The following is a 21,191-nucleotide window of genomic DNA, read 5'->3' on the forward strand; positions in this document are numbered from 1 at the left end:
TGCGTTTAATTTTAAGAATTGTTTGAAACAAGGACAAAAGATTATCTTCCAAAACGTAATCTCTTCTTTTCTGCTTAAATAAAACACGTACCAGACCCACACGATCATATTAAGGACGTTTTCAAAACTTATATAATACTTACATAAAATTAACGCGTCATAGCTCATCGAGAGAGTTAAGGACGCACTTCTGCTCGTGGAGTACAGCCCCATCCATCTGTAAAGCCTATGAATTGCCTGCTTTAAGCCAGAAAACGGGGCAGTGAAATGCGAGTTCCATAGTTCGATCCTCGGTCAGTGCCAATGTAACAACGATGTTCAACGGCCCTCGTTCATTCATCATCTTAAGAGACTGGGGGGATGTTCGTATCTCGGTCAGGAACTGAATATCCAACGAAGACAAATCAGAAATTCGAAACCAGCCTGAACAGAAGTTTAACAAACAAACCCAATCCAAACTAAGTAACCACCGCCTTCTCAACAAACGACGATGTCAGAGTCTTCAAACATTTCGCAAATCCCCAACAGCATCCCAGTAAAAGGTTCAAGAGCTCTTGAGACAAGAAACAAACCTTGTCAAAAATTTAAACCTTCTACATCTGAAAATTTTAAAACTTCCTCTCTCTCTCTCCCCCCCCCCCCCCCCCCCCCCCCCAGTCTTAGCGCATTTTCCATTAAGACATGGCCTCATATATTTAAGCGTTAAACCAACAACTCCTCACTCATCCTCCAAGAAAACACAACAAACTTTTACTGAAATAAACAAAACTTTTCCTCTTTCGAAAGTTGGCAAAATTGAAACATTCTCCACACCCATCTGCCTTACATTTAAAGACCCATTATTTTGACAGTGATAATATGAAGGCTGAAAGAACCGGGTGTTTCTTGTCAGAGAGTTGACAAGGGTAGCTCGAGGGATAAGTACAGCCAGGCAAACAGGGGGAGAACAGAAAATGACTGTTCAACTGCGGTGCTATATAAGAGGGTGTCTGCTTTTTGTCACCAGTCGAATAGGGGTCGTGACAAAAGTGAGGGGTGGTTTTATTTGAAGAAAAACTACCCCTGCTTGCTCGTATTTTGACACAGTGTGAGAAAGCGGCGTGAAAATTCGTACACTGCTCACTCTTGACCTCCGCTTAGGCTCCGTATAATAGACATCACGCAGCCCCTTAAATTGTAATAAAACGCGAAGCATCGAAAGAGAGCGCACACGAAAACTTCCAACTCGTCTATCGAAATAATTCTTGACGGTGGCGACTCTGGTAACAAGAAATTCAAAGAGAAGTTAGTGGCGCCTATGGTCGTGTCTGGCGGAATCTGGAGTCGCGCGGAAGGTTTTGTGTTGGTGCGTCTAGAAGTTTTAATTCGTTATAAACATAATTTTTTTTTAAATTTTTGTATAATTACACTAAAGGCGAACAGAAATTCCGATAAGAGAATTTCATAGAGAAATTGCGAGATAAAAATACATCTACACTTATTCGAACCGAAGATATTCACGTCTTCACAAAATTCATATCAAAATACTCTTTCGTATAAACTTCATGGCTGTACAGCGAACAGAACGCAGAAGGCGGAGGGGGGGGGGGAGATTGCGGCCGGCCTCCACAGCGTCACCAATTTTGGTCATTTTCGGGTTAGAATGACGCAGTTCTCGTCTTAGGGGTAACGCTTGCATTTCCAGAACTGAAGTATCGCAAAGCTGTGGGTTAGAAATTTGTATATCCAGTGTCTTATTTCTTCAAGAAAATCCTCTTCAGAGATTCAGTAAACACTCGTCTAAGGACCGTCACGTAAATACGCTGTATTATAGAAATCTGATAACGATGGGGCGTGGAGGAAACTGCACAATGACGAGCTTAAAAATCTGTTTCCTCCCCCAGTATTGTGAGGGTGATTAAGTCGAGAAGAGTGAGATGGGCGGGACATGTAGCGCGAATGGATGGGACAAGAGGTGTGCACCGGGTACTGGTTGGGAAACCTGAAGGGAAGAGACCGCTGGGGAGACCTAGACGTAGATGGGAGGATAATCTCAGGCGGGATCTATGGGAGATAGGAGTTGAAGGAGACTGGATTTTGTTGGCCCAGGACAGGGTCCGGTGGAGGGCTTTGGTTAGTTCGGTGATGAACCTTTTGTGTTACGTAAGCCATCTAGTTGGTTGGGTCCACTATTTGGGAAGCCTGAGGGGAAGAGACCCCTGGGGAGATCTAGATGTAGATGGGAGGATAATCTCAGGCGGGATCTACGGGAGATAGGAGTCGAAGGAGACTGGATTTTGTTGGCCCAGGACAGGGTCCGGTGGAGGGCTTTGGTTAATTCGGTGATGAACCTTCGGGTTCGGTAAGCCATCTAGTTAGTTAGTTAGTTAGATAACGGCCCTTTGTTCTTCGGAATCTCACAAATGGAGTGACGGATTAGGACGAAATTTGGTACGACAGATTTTTCTCTAAATTCTGGTCCTTCAATTATTTGTACGAGAACCATTATCTTCGCTTCGGTTTTAACAGCAGCCCCCTACACAGACAGGAAATGAAAAGGATAAGCTACCACCCCCACCCCTCCAGGCCCTAAGGGGTGGAAGCAGGATTTGAATGGCTCAATTGGTATGTTACTGTCAGTGTTCCTCAGGTATTTGAAACACCAGGCAGCAAACCCCATTAGTTGATAAAGCAGCCTCATCCATCACTCTGACGCACAATCCATGTTGATTTACGATATGGCTGCAAAGCCTGGGTCTACCTTGCACTGAAAGCTAGCCATAAAATTACTCTGAAAAGTGGACAACATCGGCTCAGCATTACAGTGGTAATGTGCGATATCAGAGCCGGAAACAAAAGTTTCTAAACTAATTCCAAACGGATCTATTCCACAATGTGCACAAACTCTTTATTGGTAATATTCCGCACACCCCCACAAACCATAACAAGCACATGAATCAGTTTTATTTAGCTCACAACATACTTTGTTAAAATCTATGATACAGGGTGTGCACAAAAGAACTTGAAATTTTCAAAATGATACAGAAAACCAAAGCGGCGTACTTAAAACCTCGCACCCACACCAATCGATATAAAAACACTCAAAATTTTTTACTCACCTCACAGAGCCTCGATATGTGCTTCGTGAGTCACGTGACAGATGTTGAGACGATAATCGAACTCGTCCCAAACTTCGTGCGTATTGTCCCTAATGATGGAAGCTATGGCAGTTGTGATTCAAATTTATTTTACCAGGCGTAAATAAATACTCGGTTGGGTGATTCCATGTGAAATTTCGTGCGAAATTCACTTTGCACAGCTGTTACAGACACTTTCTCCGCTAACTACAGAACAAACCAATTGCTCTGCTGTGGGGGTAGCCATTTTACTAAAATAGTGGCATCTAGCGGAGGCGCGTAACAACAATAATCACCCGGGTCATTCGAAACAAAAGTTTGAGGTTTTTCATCGACTGACGTGCTGCATTTAAGGAGGCCAGGGTCCACCAAAGACCGTAGCGCCAACTGCATTTGCTTTCTGTATCAATTTGAATGTATCAAGTTCTTTTGTGCTCACCCTGTATTTCCCTCCTGTCTCCTCAGCTTTTCAAATGGGATATTACAAAACTTGTCAACAAAAATTCCATCCAATTCGTCATCATAAACCACTTCCTTAAAGTCAAACAGAATAAAATGCTTTTGTGTTCGTGTCACACCAAAACAAACAAAGCACGTTTATACTCTAAAGTATTTATAAATCGTGTATTCACTAATATTTATCGAGATACGGGACACATACTATATACATGACGTTCATACCAAGTTTAATAAAAATTAGTTACTTGATAAAAGTTTCAAAAGGAGCACATATACCCACTATTCGATTTACAAACGTAATTCATTCGATGAAATACGTTCATAAGCTGAAAATTCATATATATCGAAAATTAAATTCCAATTAATTTTTATGTAAAAATTTTCGACTCCAAGAAAAATCACCCCACGTATCTTAGAATGCTGTACACTCATAAAACTATGAGCAACACTACTTTTTTGTGATAGTTACTACGTATTTAACACTATAAAGAACTACTGAAGTGTTAAATGAAAAGTTTACATTGTACAGCATTTGCTGTACAATGTATAAACATGAAATTTTAAAAACACAGTTTTCTTTACATAGAAGACATGACATTCAATCGAGTTTACCAGAATGTCAAAGATCTCACGAAAAATAAAATCAAAACAACGTAACCATAGCAACTGAAACGAACAAGGATGTCCAGGCTCCATTTCCTGACCTCTCTTTAACCCTTTGAAGCCGAACCAGTGAGAGAGAGAGAAGAGAGAAAGTGGGGGGGGGGAGTAGCGATAGGCACTACTGTTATAAATGGGGGGAGGGGTATAAAGTTAGTTGTGGGCTATGAAGGTTCCCAGGCAGTGCCCGCTCGTCCTTCTGGTATGAATAAGTTTAGTGAGGACAAGGGATTTAGGAGACAGGATGGGGTAAGAAATAGGGTAGGGGGGGAGTTGATTCGGGTCTTTGCGTTAATTTTGAATTTTGATATTAGCCTTGGGAGTGGCGTTAGGAATAATTTACGTTAATTTTTGGGGAGCTACTATAGAGCGGAATTTTGATATTACTCTGAGAGGGCTGAATGGGAGGCATGCAGAGCAACGTGGAAATTGGGTACCAACTCAGCATTTGCTCTAGTATCGTCTGAATATTATTTATGAATTCAGTCCGTACCGCGAAGAAAACACTACACCTCACCATTACGAAAATCAGCTGGTTTACCCTTTGAAGTCAAAGCTCGTCTAAATATTACGTATTTAAGAATTCAGTCCGTACCGCGAAGAAAACACTACACCTCACCATTACGAAAATCAGCTGGTTAACCCTTTGAAGCCGAAGATCGTCTGAATATTATTTAAGAATCCAGCCCGTACCGCGAAGAAAACACTTCACTTAACCATTAGAAGTCGAATCAGGCGGTACCACATAAGATTTAACAAAAGAACATCCCGGTCAAAGCCTTAATAATGGCGTTAGAGGCAAAATACATCGTTTAAAGAGACGTGTTTCGTGGCCTAAAGGCTCTTTATTAGGCAAAATGGTGGGGGGGGGGGGCCTAGACCGATCTATAAATACCAATTATGAAGAGATATTTCAGATTCTCACGGTGGCTAGTATTAAGACGCCTTCTGAGTCTGCGCCGAGAAGCCTGGTTAAAGTTTACCGACGTTTCAGATATGCTTGCTGCCTCCAACACCGCCTTGAAGATGGATGCAGAAAGTGTCTCCGAAACGTCGGTAAATTTCTACCGGATTACACGGCTCAACGATTAATAACGATGCCGTCTACAGTAATTATAATAACGTGGATAATTTTCACTTCTACAGACTCCGATCTGCTTGGTTGAATCTCGGAAGATTTGATCTGCCGCCATGTTCGTAACTGCAGACATAGAAAATTAGTTCGTTCATAGGCCACATTTACAGACGTTTCGTCATCTTTCTCCAAACAAACTGTCCCATGCCTCGCTCCAAGGAGATTTGTCGTCAAACCGAAAGCTTATGTGTACAATTCACCGCTGTATATAAGCAACTGTCTTGAAGAAAGATTAACACTTTCAAATATTTATAACCACAAAATCATCAAGAATCCACTAGCTGTGTGGGTGGAGACGTTCCAAAAAAGTTGGGGCCACCGTCATCAGGACCGGTGATACAAGTCAATAGTTGAAAACACCGCAGTGACCTCTGGTGGCATATTTTTCATACCAAGCTTAACGACGATCTGAAAATGTGTTCGATTCCACCAGATCGCCATCTTGACTAAGCCACGGGCTGGACGACCGGTGTTCCGATCCCCTGCACTCGGGTCTCCCTATCCAGGGTGTCTTGGGGATTTTTCGTCGGGGGAAGTGTTGAGCCAAGAACACGTAAAGCTATAAACTTACACCCCCTTACATACGCATCCAGAGGTACTTAGTTAAGTAAGAAGGGCAACTTCACTTTGAACGCATGGAAATAGTGCCCGGGCAGAGATACGACGAGAGCTTGTAGCAAGAACACATTTTAAGTGCGGGTCACTGACTTGAAAGTGTTTCTATAAGTGTTCTGTTCCAAAACATTCTTGTTTGGTTTGAGGGACACGCGTGTTTCATTTCGATATCGTCATGTTCAGTTACAGGCGTCCGTTACTGAAAGCGTTTCGGTGCCAGCCTTTAAAATTAGAAACTTTTATTTTTCAGGATTTCTGATTTTTTTTATACAAAACGAGCTAACGGATGTCGGAACTTTCATATTAATGATTCGCTCATTTTCATATAAAAGAGAAGCGGGCGTTTTAACTCAAGGTACGGAATTTCTGGGCCGATGTGATGGTGCAGATTATCCGTCTGAAAGTTTCTAGTACATTCGTTCGCCACGTGACTCCCTGCGAGAAATGAGCACATGTTTCGGGATTTACAAAAACAATCATTGATAAAACGGATCGTTGTCGAGAATGACGTTTACGATTCAGAATATTAATCTGACACAATGAATTTGTGATAAACTTAATGCGAGTAACTTGTTACAGGGACGTACTTAGTTCGAATCTTGAACAGAACCAGAATTATCCTAACACGGCATCTTTATCAAACCCAATTAATTTGCATGAACATTCTCAGGTCGCTAAAATAATTTAGTTAGCGTAATTTAATTCTGTTCACTGGCACATTTTACCAAATTCTTCTACACTGTCTTGGAAACGCAGAGGGGGAAACAGTACACAAAGAATTACCATCCAAGGAGGGCGGCGTACTTTTTAGATAGAATTTCCGAACCTCGAAAGGTGCGTTCACACTACTAATGTTCGCGCTCCGTAAATGTGGACGGTTACACGAGCCCAGTGTGGCCGCATCTCAAGACTAGAGGAGGCCTGGGGAAAACTCAAGAATACAGTTGGAAGAATAAGAAATCACAGATAAACTGACGTATTTTTAACCCGATGGTACGTAGAGGCCCTGAACTAATTCTCACTGCAGGGGAAATTCTTTTAATAACTCTTAAAGGAGAGAACTTTAATTATACAAAATAGCCGAGTCCTGCTGTTGAAGGATTTCCGAGTGTACTCTTGAGGGTGAGAGTAGAAAACCATTAATCTCGATTGCTACAAGTTCAGACGCGAGTAGCAAAATGCCGGATATCACCAGTTGATAGGAAACCAGGTTTGGGCACTTGGTCGCAGGTGGCGACTGAAATTTCACATGTGCCATTCTTGCCTCCCGTTTATTACATGCAAGGCGTTTCTTTATCACTCTCTAAAATTTGTATAAATTCTTTATTATTAAATTCAAATGTATTAAACTTTCACAGATCGATCTACTATTATATTATTATTTAGTGTTCTGTCTGACGACAGGTCCATATGAACAGGATCCTTTCATCCTTTTCTCGGACTGGGACCTGTTCATATACGTTCTTGGCAGATGATCCAGAAGTGGTTTGCCATTGCCTTCTTCTGTGTGTGAATGGAGTAATTGTTGGGATGCCACGGAGGAAAACTCCGTGTTGCCTAGACCACGGCCTTGCCCAACACAAGTTATAAATTCGGGCACCGTCGGGAATCTAACCCGAAACCCCAGCGTTCTAACCACTAGACTACACAGAAGTGTTATCCGACAGTAATTCTCAAACAACCATCGACGTTACATGGATTCGGCAGTTTACACGTCGTGAAGTAATTGGACAGACACGAAATAAAGGAGGAGCCTGTAACAGGATATGTCTAGGCTTCAGGTGAACTACACTCACAGACGACGACGAGGTCGTCAAATTCCATTCAAATCAGTTCGGTGTGCGGACGGCCTTGGAGCGGAAAACGTGTCTTTGAGTCTGCCTACCTACGCGGGGCCGGTCTCTCCCACTGCAGCAAACACTACATCGCTCTATTTTAAGTGTTCGCTTGCAGTGCAGTTTTTAACTTAAAGGTCGGACTCGCTGCAGGTTCGTTCATTATGAAACGCTCGTATCAATCCGGAGTTTGCTTTGAGAAGACGATTATGAATTAATACTTTGCTTCCGAGTGGACCCAATGGACGAGAGTGTGAGGTCGTGGCATCCTCAGGGAATTTGTAAGGACTGAGTAAAACCCGGAAAGTCTCAGGATAGCAGACGACACTCCGCTGAAAACTCTCTCGAATACACGCATAACTGCTCCAGTGTATAGCAATGAGCTGCTCTAAAACTCCACGCATTCTTAAATTCTGCTGTCAATAGAGGCGGGATTATAAAAGTCCGCATTTTATTTAAACTACCCTACAAGTTTATTTGTTCGCATGTTTTATGTCCAAAATAACTTGGTGAATTTTCATTAAATTTGGTATCGGTGACGACGAAAGAAAATATCATGGAGCAAAAAACCGGTGCATGGAGAACAACAATTCTTTAAATTTATCGAAAATACTTTTAGCGATACGGCGAATACAGGATGACATAAAAAGGAATTTATCTGTAATACTCTCAGTGGTGCAACAACCAAGTGTTTTCGTCATCTGTGCAAATGATTTTAAACTCCGAAACATGAACATTACCACAAGGTATCAGTACACAGATCCTCAAGGTAAGGGCACGTGCGTCTGAATGCAGACAGACCCATATTTCTGACCGATTTAAACCAACCCTGGAATGTGTAGACAGATTTTAGTAAATACCCCCCATATATCAATAAAATATTCTCGGGCAAACAGCCGCGTTAGCTGGTTACCCGTAGTAAACCGACGTTTCGGGAACAAACTCTGTCACCATCTTCCAGTCACATCAGAACCCTGAAGATGGTGACAGAGTTTGTTCCCGAAACGTCGGTTTACTACAGGTAACCAGCTAACGCGGCTGATTGCCCGAGAAGATTTCATTGATTGTACTCGCCGCGAAAGTCTCAAATCCTATACCCCTCATATATATTTTCGTGAAAATCTGTTCACCGGTTCTCGAGTTGTTACATTCCAAAAGACGGACAGACAGACACGGTGAAGCTAACAAGCGCATTTCAGAGCAACTTCAGTTGCAAACACGCCCGAAAATTAACCGCGGACAATCACATCAAAGATTTCACGATCATAATTGAGAAGATAGATTTTACTTTGATTCGTTTATGCTCTATCAGACGCAGAGGTTTTGAGGCCAAGATACGTGGGTCGCTTAACACTTTCTGCCATGGCGGATTCTGCCGGAATTCCAATCCAATCGGAACAGCACACAGCTACAGTGGCGTTGGCAGAGCGACCAACCAGTTGTGAAGAAGAATTTCTTCAAGGTCAGCTACTTCAATAAGCAATTTCCGCGTTAAATGTTGGCAACGCTGTATTAATATTTTCTAAATCACATTTCGCACATTGGCTTTGGGGCATTCGGCAAAACACAAATGAACTTCAGGTCCATGTACCTAATATAAATTGGCTACAGTACGGTGATGATTATCTGGACCGCTGTCGGAGAAGAACGCATACGAGAGACATTCTCGACTCCTTCGGGGTCTGTAACACGGGATTTAAGATTTCAGTACGAGGAGATTCAAATGCATGGGAAATCTCAATCCCCTATTCTGTCTGCTTCAAAGGACGCAGAACCATTTTAATTTCTCTTGGAGTCAATCTAATCTGACATTTGGAATCTGTGTTCAACTTTCAAAGTCAGAGGCCATGTTTCAAATTTCTATAGTAACTAAACTAAGAGTTAAAATGCCCCGGTTCGATTCCCGACAAGGTAAGATATGTATGTTTTCAAAATTAAATTTTCAAATATATTATTTAATTTTCTATTTCTAATTTATTAATATTCATTTAGTCTTTATATTATTTACTTTACAGGATGATACAAAAACAACAACAAAACGTTCACCCACACAAAATCATGTTAAGCACGACGTACATACGGAACAACTTCGAATACGATATTAAAAAATACAATAAAATCTGGAAGAAAACATCATTTGAAATCTGATAAAACATCTGACTATAAAAGTTGCATTTAAGAAATTATATTTAAGTTTATATAATTTTATACACCTGAAGATGGTTCTTTTAAAACTGAAACATGTCGTGTAAAAAGTGATGATCTAATGTAAATCGAACATTTCGATCTAATATATTTTAAATATTTAAATGTTAATTATAGTAATATTTTAATATTTAATAGGAATTTTATTGTGATTAGACTGACAAGATTTGAACAAAGGTAAGATATGTCTCTTTGCCGCAACGTCCAGCCCGGCTCTGGGACGCACCCAGTTAATGGGTACCGGTGTTTTATCCTACGGGTTAAAGCGGCCGGGGCGTGAAGCTGACTTACTTCTTTCTAGCGTCGAATTAAGAATGCATGGAGCTAACTCCCACTTCCCCATACATCTGCATGACGTGGTGCTTAGTTAAGTACCGGGGGACAACTTTAACTTACGAAAGAAAAGAAAAGTGAGCTGTAATTCTGGCTGAACAGTTTAGAAAGCTGACAGTGTACGAAATAATTGTTTACGTAACCAATAACAATTAAAATCTTATTATAATCTCGTCCCCAAAAGAAAATGGTCACATGTCAGATACAGACAGACAGACAGACACGTTTCCTGAAATGCTCGAATGTGACAAAGCGTAGGTCGTGCGTTTGTTCGCGCAAGTTGTGATTTATTGCTAGGGGATGGGGGGGGGGGGTTTTTACAGTGTGAGGCTGGATGACTTTTTGTCAGAATGCTCATGGGGTGACACGGAAGAACATGACAGACAGACACAACCGGTGTTGGCGAGAGACGCAGACTAAGAAAATGAAAGGAATTCTTGAAATGTGGTCCCAAGTCGACTACATATTCGGCCTTCCTGGTTTCGTTGGTCGCAGGTGGCGACTGAAATTTCACATGTGCCATTCTTGCCTCCCGTTTATTACATGCAAGGCGTTTCTTTATCACTCTCTAAAATTTATATAAATTCTTTATTATTAAATTCAAATGTATTAAACTTTCACAGATCGATCTACACACTTGGGAAATTTGTTTGTTACACTAAAACATGTTCCATGTGATTCCCTGAAGATCATGGAATCGAAGAACAAAATTATCGAGAAATTTGGTTACAGTTTCTGTAAGAATTGTCTCATTCTCTGAATGGACGACACTCCTCATTTCCACATTTGCGTTCATGTTTTTCATGTTAATCCAAGGCACATATATGAAAAAACATGGAAAAATAAGTCAATTTTTAAACATTAAAAATGTACAAAACATACGGTATGCGCGCTAATATTAATTTATGAAACAATTTGGAAATAAGCTTATTTTCATCTCGAATCCTTATAAAGCTTGTATTTAAATAACACAATATAAGCGTACAAACAGTGAACCACACATCTCTAAATCGTTTTAATCGCTATCTTTTTTATAACGGGTCTCATACAAAGTTTCGTCAAAATCCTTCAGATATATACATCGGGGATCCCGGTAGGAAGGTAAAATAAAACACTAACTAAACCTGGTAGGTATATTTTGGGCCAATATATATATATATATATATATATATATATATTATTTTTTTGGAATGTTTAAGATTTTCCCTAAATGTCGTCATTTCATGAATTTTCCACACCAGCCCCGAAACGTGATACGGGCCCGACCTACCACCGCGATGTCATTAAATCGTATTGAAATGAGACTTACTACATCTGAATCGACGTCAGTTTCCAACGTCGTTAAATAAACACAGAAACCAACTTTGAATTTTCTTACATTACGTGAGGAGACAGTTCGGATCAAAACAAAATGTTCTTTATATTCTGATTTTTTTACCAACTTAGTTAACTTCGAAAAAAACATTTCACACTCATTCCAATTTATCACGCGAGCTGATCTTTTCAGTCCAGGGTGTCTCAACCGGTCGGCACGCAAAAATGTCATTGAAAACCCAGAGTAAAAAAAAATGTATAATTCTAACGCATTAACATCGATAAGATTAATTTACACCGGCGACTAAGTTCAAGCTGACATTCCTCGTGCCACGTTAAATTACGCGCAAAAACTGCTCAACGCCATTTTCGGGTAATGGACTTCGTGTTTTGGACAACGGAAACATTAACAGAATGTCGGGAATGTATCTTGGGTCAACCAGACTGTACATTGCTGAGTTATCATGTTTAATATTAATAATAAAAATAGTATAATTGCGCCATATTGTGAATCAAATATTAAATTAAATTAATTATTCGGTTTTGTCCGTCTAATCACAATTTATATTTAAAATTTACAAATAACATAATTAAAATATCATTTTATGTTCCAAATGTAAATCGATTATTCGATGTGGAACATAAAATGATATTTTAATTATCTTATTTGTAAATTTTAAATATAAATTGTGATTAGACGGACAAAACCGAATAATTAATTAATAATAAAGGTCAATACTTGAATTAAATTCGATTAACAGCCAATTACTGATAATCCAAAAATAACACAAAAGAGTAGTAGTAATAATAATAATTATTGTTATAATCCGAAACAAAAATGGGTCTTGTCTCTTAATCGAAATTTCAATACAAACTGACAGAAATATAATTAAGAAGGAAACGAAGAAGATCTTGAAATAGAAGGACCTTCTCATTGAAATACAGCGAATGTGGAAAGTGAAAATAATCCCAATAATTATACGAGCAACTGGAACTGTCTCCAAGTCACTCAGAAAATATTTGAGGAACATTCCGGGCGAACACGACGTCAGGGAACTTCAGAAGACCGCCATTTTGGGATCTTCGTACATCATTCGAAAGACGCTGTCGTAAAATGTTTAGTAATCTCTCACAATAAAACTATTATAATACGTGTAACACGTATTAAAAACAAAATGTATTTCAGAAATACCTCAGAGGCTAGGTTTTTCTCAGGTACACAGAAGTAAATACCTTATAAAGTGGTGAATAGATGGGATGATAATAAATGCGAAGGCCAAGGGACAACATTAGAGCCTACTAGGATATCCCTTACGAAATAATAAAGATTATTAATATAGAAATGTCTTCGTTGTTCATGTACGAAACCTGACATTTGCATCTCGGTTCTAAGCACATCCGTTCTTTCGTGTGTTTGAGGGACGTGATCCGTCAGTCCTAAGAGAAAATACAAATAAAAGCAGTCGATAAAGAAGGCAGCTGCCACTGGAAACAAAACTCGCGAAAACGATATCGATATGAAATGGAAAAAACTTCTGGGAAAACATGTTTAGGGCAACAAGGGAACAAAGACTCGTTCTGTACCACTAAGCTGTTTTGTTGTTAACAAGCTACGAGACGAGTATATCGAATTGGGAACTCTCGCGTACACAAAAAAAGTGATTCCCCAAGGCCATCTATCTTGAGATCATTGTTAGCTAATAAAGAACGGTCAACGATGATAAATTATCAGGGGGAGAACTTCAAAGACTTACGTAGTGCCAAAATCTGCAAAACAGCGTTGTCAAACTTCGTGTCCGAAAAAGTCTGAATTAAGGCTTTGCCCGGGATGTTCTTTTGTTAAATCTTATGTGGTACCGCCTGATTCGACTTCTAATGGTTAAGTGAAGTGTTTTCTTCGCGGTACGGTCTGGATTCGTAAATATTATGAAGACGAGCTTCGGCTTCAAAGGGTTAACCAGCTGATTTTCGTAATGGTGAGGTGTAGTGTTTTCTTCGCGGTACGGACTGAATTCATAAATAATATTCAGACGATCTTCGGCTTCAAAGGGTTAACCAGCTGATTTTCGTAATGGTGAGGTGTAGTGTTTTCTTCGCGGTACGGACTGAATTCTTAAATAATATTCTGACGATCTTCGGCTTCAAAGGGTTAATGAGAACGTGGTCACGACCTTCTAAAAATCTGTGACAACGTCCAGATCATTATAACATCTACTGCCATCTTCAGGTGATATTCTGACAAAATCTTAGGTGCATTTGCAAACACGTGACGTAAAAATTCGCCATTTTAAGACGGAAATATGGTATGACACGAGGTACGGCAGGGAGTATATGAAAATAAAGTTTTAAAAATCTATTGAACATTTGAGCTGGACTCGAGTATCTGAGAACGGTTTCCAGTAGCTGGACTTTTGTGATTACGGTGATGAACCTTCCGCCCCATACCAAGAAACTTCACACAGTTATTTCACTGTACGAATTTAATACAACGCCCAGTTTAATCCCAATCTTTTATCTTCGTGTGTGAAACAGTTGCCTGCCATATTAGACGCCGTAGTTTCAAAATTGTTCAATGTCGCATTTAGTACGTTAGACAGCGAGACGCGAAGTATTTCTGCCGCGAAACGACGCTCGTTTTGTCTGGACAGTATGTACTTATCTACTCCCCTTGCCTCTGATGTCTAACGGATGTGGAATGTACAGATTCGCCCCGACTACAGTACTTCCCCTTAGACGGCGTTTAAACAACTGACAAGAGGTATCGCCCGAGTGCAGACATTTGCATCCTGTAACATCGCAATTGTAATATGAAAACGCCTTCACATGTGTGTATTGCGTTGTGAAATTCAGCATTAATATTACTCTTATTATTTATTATTATTATTATTATTATTTAGTGTTCTATGTGACGACAGGTCCATATGAACAGGATCCTTCCATCCTTTTCTCGGACTGGGACCTGTTCATACACGTTCTTGGCAGATGATCCAGAAGTGGTTTGCCATTGCCTTCTTCTGTGTGTGAATGGAGTAATTGTTGGGATGCCACGGAGGAAAACTCCGTGTTGCCTAGACCACGGCCTTGCCCAACACAAGTTATAAATTCGGGCACCGCCGGGAATCGAACCCGAGACCCCAGGATTACAAGGCCAGCGTTCTAACCGCTAGACCACCTCATCTTATTATTATTTAGTGTTCTGTCTGACGACAGGTCCATATGAACAGGATCCTTCCATCCTTTTCTCGGACTGGGACCTGTTCATATACGTTCTTGGCAGATGATCCAGAAGTGGTTTGCCATTGCCTTCTTCTGTGTGTGAATGGAGTAATTGTTGGGATGCCACGGAGGAAAACTCCGTGTTGCCTAGACCACGGCCTTGCCCAACACAAGTTATAAATTCGGGCACCGCCGGGAATCGAACCCGAGACCCCCAGGATTACAAGGCCAGCGTTCTAACCGCTAGACCACCGTGGCTTGTGATTAAGCCTCTCGACGATGAAGAACTTTCCTTTAAATATCATTTTCTGTAACGAGATCACTTTCTCATGAATAAAGCCGCAGGGTAACATCAGCGTTCTTCTGAATTGATAAGGAGAAATGACGGCATGTCTTGTGACCTTTCACTCACCCACCCCCACCTTTTTGGATAACCTATGACCCCAAGGCACATCATCAGACGGTGGTTATAAGAGTTATTCATCTTTACTGTACAACTGTATCTTGTCTTGAGGTTGAATTAAAACTCTTACGTATTAGTATCTACAAACTATCATCTACACTTAAGTTATTTCAACTTATCCGCCAATCCGAAATACTACCAACATCTAAGAAATCCGATTACCAACTTTACCTCAGGCACTTCCAAATATATTACAATCCTGACAAAAACGTTTGCGCTCAGTTTGGTACTAGATGAAACATCAATTGAATAAAAATTTACTTGGATATTATCCATCGTCTAGTAAATATAAAACGTAAAAAAAGTAAACGAACGTTTCGGAGATGGGACTCTATCTCCGTCTTCAGGTTCCTACACAGTTGGGCCCACTAGATAGAGCTAATCCCTATCTCCGGACCGGAGATAGAGTCCCATCTCCGAAACGTCGTTTTACGTTTTATATTTACTAGACGATGGATAATATCCAAGTAAATTTTTATTCAATTGACTCTTCACCATCGTCAAGAAGTTTTAGATTAGAATGAAACATATTTATATAAAGAAACCGCAATAAGCCGTTTAAAAATACAGGGTTATTCATAATTCCCTGACACATTACAAAAAATCACCAGACTTGAATGGTGCAAAGGATGGTAACGTGCGACATGCCGATATAAAGAGAAACTCTCCAAGTTTATTTTACATATCTCATAAATGCTCTATGACCAAGAGCTGCTTTGTTGGCCACCCCGATCACCTGACTTCAAGTGATTTTTTTTCATATGGGGGTACGTAAAGGACCAGGTCTTTGTACCGCCTGTGCCACGGGATCTGTCTGAGCTGCATTTATGATGTATGTAAAATAAACTTGGAGAGTTTCTCTTTTTATCGGCATGTCGCAGGTTACCGTCTTACGAAAAGTGCTAGCTGTAATTTTCTGATCCAATTTAAAAACTGTTACGAATTTTTTCCCCGCAAAATTCTTCAATATTGAATTTAATTAAAATCGGGTTATCCACTCCCAGATACATTCATGCATAAGATATATGATGATCACGCCCTACGTCACACCAGCCTTACTTTCTGTCCACCGAAGGCCAGTGTTCGACCCGACGGACAGACTGACAAGAGATCTTCTCCCCTCCGAGTGGAATCTCAAAATAGACTTCTTCAGTAGCCAGCCTCCACCAGACAATCAGCTTTAAGTCGATGATCGATGTTTATCACGTTGGCTCCACTGTGGAGGTCACAAGCGTTATCACGTGACTACAGATGTCAGCGGTGGGTCAGATGTCAGCATCTTTTACATGGAGGCTCAGTCTTTGGTGGTGGGACACGCATTCGGTTGACCCGTGACAAGTGTAGCAGAAAAACTCTAAATCCGTCACTGCGTGTTGTTACTGGTAAAAGCTAGGAGCCCCCTAGAAAGAATTAGAAATCGTAAGTTTCGGTAGAAAAGCAAATGTGTGGGGTAACACTCGGTGTTTATACCTGTTTTTCGCAACAGCTGGGCCTAAAAACTATTTCCTATTAGGCTAGCCTGAGTTCCGTTTCTACCATAATTACGTCTTCACGAACACGTTCAGTAGAAAAATGTCTTATCATTTATAAACACTTACTTGTTTAATTTCTTTAAGTGATAAGTGGTTTGACTTAGTAACTCCTAAAATCAGAAGTAAATTCAGATTCCCACGTAAAGTTGACGTCTGAACAACAAGTGACTTATTCGTAGAAAATACCAGTTCTGTCGACTTCAGTTAATGACTTTTAGATTTTACTAATGACTGCTACTAACAGATTTCGGGGTTTTACTGTAACAAGTATATAAAGCTAACGTCTCCACCTGACGTTGTAGGCTGTCTGTGTTTCATTCAGCACCAAGTATGAGGTTGTGGAGGCATTCTCCACACATTCTTAACCTCGTCCGGCACTGGACTGAGGACAGTGGTCAGCATTCAAGCTCCGGGTGTTTTACCGCCAGAGTCTTTCCGGACGCGGGGAATAACAAAAACTCCCTGCCGGAAATTGGCCAAGTCAAGAATACGTGGAGTTTTACCTCAATTCCCACAGCGTCCACAACTTAGTACGTAGCAACTAATATACGCTATAGACAGGGATTAACTTGCTTTTCATTATTTATGAAGTTCAGCGCAAATCCTATTATACAAGTGGGGAGGAAATGTGAGGTCCAGGGGCCGAGCACGTCATCTGACGCGGTAACGCGCTGACTTGTATCCGGTTCGAATCTCGGTGGAAGAAAGAGCTACCCTAAGTTTTGTCGTGTTTTTTTAGATTTCCACCATGTCCTTTTCAGGAGAATATTACGATAGTACTTTTAAACAGACCATCGCCTCAACAGCGCTAATCTCATCTCAAAGCTAAACAGCTTCGGCAGTTGATAAACCGTCTTCAACATGCAATTGACTAAAAATTTTGACCACTTTTCACGTGGTCTGGACCAGTGGTATTCAACCTTTTTTGTTCGTGTACCCCCAGATATAATTTCTCTCCAATTTTGTACCCCCAAAGTCGTTGGTGTATAATTCAAGTTATGCGTAGTATATAATCTACATCTAAAATAAATTAAATAAATTACATTACTGATTATTCAGTGTTTATCATAAAATAATTTTTTTTTTAAATTTCACGTACCCCCTAAGATGTCTTCGCGTACCCCCAGATATAATTTCTCTTCAATTTTGTACCCCCAAAGTTGTTGGTGTATAATTCAAGTTATACATAGTATATAATCTACATCTAAAATAAATTATATAAATTACATTACGGATTATTCAGTGTTTATCATAAAATAATATTTTCTTTAAATTTCACGTACCCCCTAAGATGTCTTCGCGTACCCCCGGGGGTACGCGTACCCCAAGTTGAATACCACTGGTCTCGACAACCGGAGTTATAAAGAACGCCTGTACTTGGCAATTATGCTCTCGGCGTGAAGACCACCAACTGATCTGGTTTATGGAATTATGCAAATTTCGTGAAATTATGACGTAGTAACAAGTACTTTATTACCATCGCGATGAAACATGAATGGTGAATTCATTAGAATCAGAAGGAGTGGTCGGGAGGTCTGGTTAAGTTAGTTTACAAGAGGATTTGAGTCAGCGTGACACCCCAAGGACAACCAGTCCGCCGAGTACCTCGTCTCCCTCGCCCACTTTGGGTGCGACACAGACTGTACTTGTTACAGCCTCATTAAATCATAGCGAAGATGCTGCATAACAAATTCAAAGCAACCATAAAAGTTTATTTTCATCACGGCTTAAGAAAAGGTAAGGTGTCGCTTCCAAATCTTACCAACTGGAAGAATGGTATTCCCCTATCTCAACTATACCCATGGCATTCATCACTGCCATCTGTCGTCACTTCGAAGAAGTGCACTGAATTTCAATTGTCTCCAATCTTATTGGGTTTCCAGGACACGCGTGTTTTCCAGCTTTCAGAATTTGAAATTTTTAATCTGGTTTCAGAATCAATCGACGATTGAAAATGATTAGTAGCTGGAACCAACCGAAGTACGTCACTCTTGGTAACTGTGGCTTTGAGAACAGATTTAACGCAAAAATTTTAACCCTAACAAAAATCAAAAACCCAGTCTGATTCCCACTTCGTTAAAAGTTTGGAATCTGTGACATGTGCCATCTTTCACTCCCACGCATTAAAAAAACAACTGCAAATTTTAATTTCCATCTTGATGTTACAGCGGAGACGAGGATAAAGGTAAAATTCGATATATTTTTTTATCAAAATTAATATTACACCAAAGAGATCATTAAATTATTTTAATATATTTTTAATTCAAAGACAATAAGTTGTTAGATTTTTAATGTGACTATTAGATCCGGTTGGAGGCATTTGGAAGACAGCAAACACGAGATTTTCTTAGAATTTGTCACCAAAAAAAATGCTCATAAATCATTCATTCAACGCACAACATCTTCAGTTCATTTACACATCAAAAACAGCAATTGTATCGTAACTGTTTGATCTACTCGTCATGAGTTCGTCTGTCTGCGGCTGAATACACATTCACGCACTGTCACAATTTATGTCCACGTTTCCTTAGCACCAAACGCCTTAAAATGAATGGGCCCTACCCTTCAACAGGCAGTTCATAAGCTTCGCTCGTCGGAAATGATTACGCACAGGCCAAATGCCAATTACTTCTCGCAGTACTTGCAAGCCTGCGATTATTACCTTAAAATCAGTGTTCGTCGAACTTTTCACCCGTGGCACACCCTCGTCACACCACAGAACTTCGCCTCACGAAAGCAGGTACGAAACTATGTACGAGGTGCGATCGGAAAGTTTCTAGACTGCGCGTATAAAAACCCGTACACTTATCTCAGGTATTAAATTCATCCATCACCCTCGAAGTAGTTCCCCTGGGAGTGAACACAACGATCCCAGCGCCGCTGCCAAGCCTGGAAGCATCCCTGGAAATCTTTCTTTGTCAGCCTGTCAAGCACCATCTGCGATTCTGCCTGAATCTCTTCTATCGTCTCAAATCTCCTTCCCTTTAGCTGAATTTTCATCTTTGGGAAGAGGAAGAAGTCACACGGAGCTTAGAAAGGAAGTTGGGGTCGGTTCTTGCAAGATCTTTGAGCTCTTGACAAACGAGAAGTCGATTCTGCTTCTGGTCCTCAGACAGGATGCGTCGCATGTGGAGTTCTTCCTTTAGAATCAGCTGACAGGTCCCATAGCCTATCCCAACAATGTCGCACAAGTCGTTGATGGTACGACGTCGATCTTCGTAACATTTTCGGGCGTTGTGCTCGAAGATGGTCGTCCAGAACGCTCGTCATCATCGACAGAGGTTCGGCCATTTTTAAAACGTGAATGCCACACAAAAGTTTGTGCACGACCCATTGCGGACTCCCCAAATGCTTGCTTTAGCATTTCATACGTTTCCGTAGCCGTTTTGGTGAGTCTTTGGCAAGAGATTCAGGCAGAATCGCAGATGGTGCTTGACATGCTGACAAAGAAAGATTTCCAGGGATGCTTCCAGACTTGGCAGCGGCGCTGGGATCGTTGTGTTCACTCCCAGGGGAACTACTTCGAGGGTGATGGATGAATTTAATACCTGAGATAAGTGTACGGGTTTTTATACGCGCAGTCTTGAAACTTTCCGATCGCACCTCGTACCTACATATAAATCGTTGTCTCTAACAAGATGGAAGATGATCACGCTCTACGACACATCGGCACACCAACAACGAGGCTGGTGTTTTACGACGACGTAATAAACTGGGATTTTCATGTCTAATCTGGCAAATAACTTACTGAAATTCGGGACATTCCCAGCGCGATCGAACAGTGGTTCATAAATAAAACCTATTGGACTAATGACATTGTTTTATTCAACGATAAACATTTACTTTTACATTTTGAAGCCGAAACTCGTCCAAATAATATTTAATAACTCAGTCCGTACCGCAAAGAAAACATCGCACTTCACCGTTTCGGAGATTAACTGAAATATCATCATCACGCTCGTAAGGGCTCGCCACTGTACCTATCCCGTGCCATATGAGTCCAATCAACACAAATATATTCCTTTTTTAATATTCGTTTCAATCTTGTCACTCCATCTACGCCTAGATCTACTAAGTAGCTCTTTACTTGTGGTTTTTTTCGACTAAAATATATTCAGGCTATTACAGAATATTTGAAATTGTATTTACATATGCCTGATTTTTTTTTGTAGGTTCATGTACGGATTCTAAATATGAAAATCGTCAAAACCTGTGATTCCAGAGTGGCTTTATTAAACTGTGATTAAGCACGTTCACAACGGGAGTTGCCACAAAACCAACTTACTACTTTAAGTAACATCACTGAGC

General features: G+C 40.5%; 1 protein-coding gene across 8 annotated transcripts in view; it reads right to left on the reverse strand.

The window, feature by feature from the left end:
* Positions 1–21,191, reverse strand: part of LOC110830254 (uncharacterized) — a 65,856-nt gene that overhangs the window by 31,764 nt on the left and 12,901 nt on the right. Inside the window, exon 3 of one of the 8 annotated variants that reach the window (XM_022064932.2) lies at positions 16,411–16,751. The exons of the other annotated variants lie outside the window; for them this stretch is intronic. The gene's annotated coding sequence lies outside the window, so the exon portion shown is untranslated. The remainder of the gene's footprint in view (positions 1–16,410; positions 16,752–21,191) is intronic. 8 annotated transcript variants of the gene reach the window in all.

This window comes from Zootermopsis nevadensis, unplaced genomic scaffold, assembly GCF_977971745.1.
Source record: "Zootermopsis nevadensis isolate Lab colony 2312 unplaced genomic scaffold, Znev_1.0 Znev_ptg000061l, whole genome shotgun sequence".
Classification (NCBI taxonomy): domain Eukaryota; kingdom Metazoa; phylum Arthropoda; class Insecta; order Blattodea; family Termopsidae; genus Zootermopsis; species Zootermopsis nevadensis.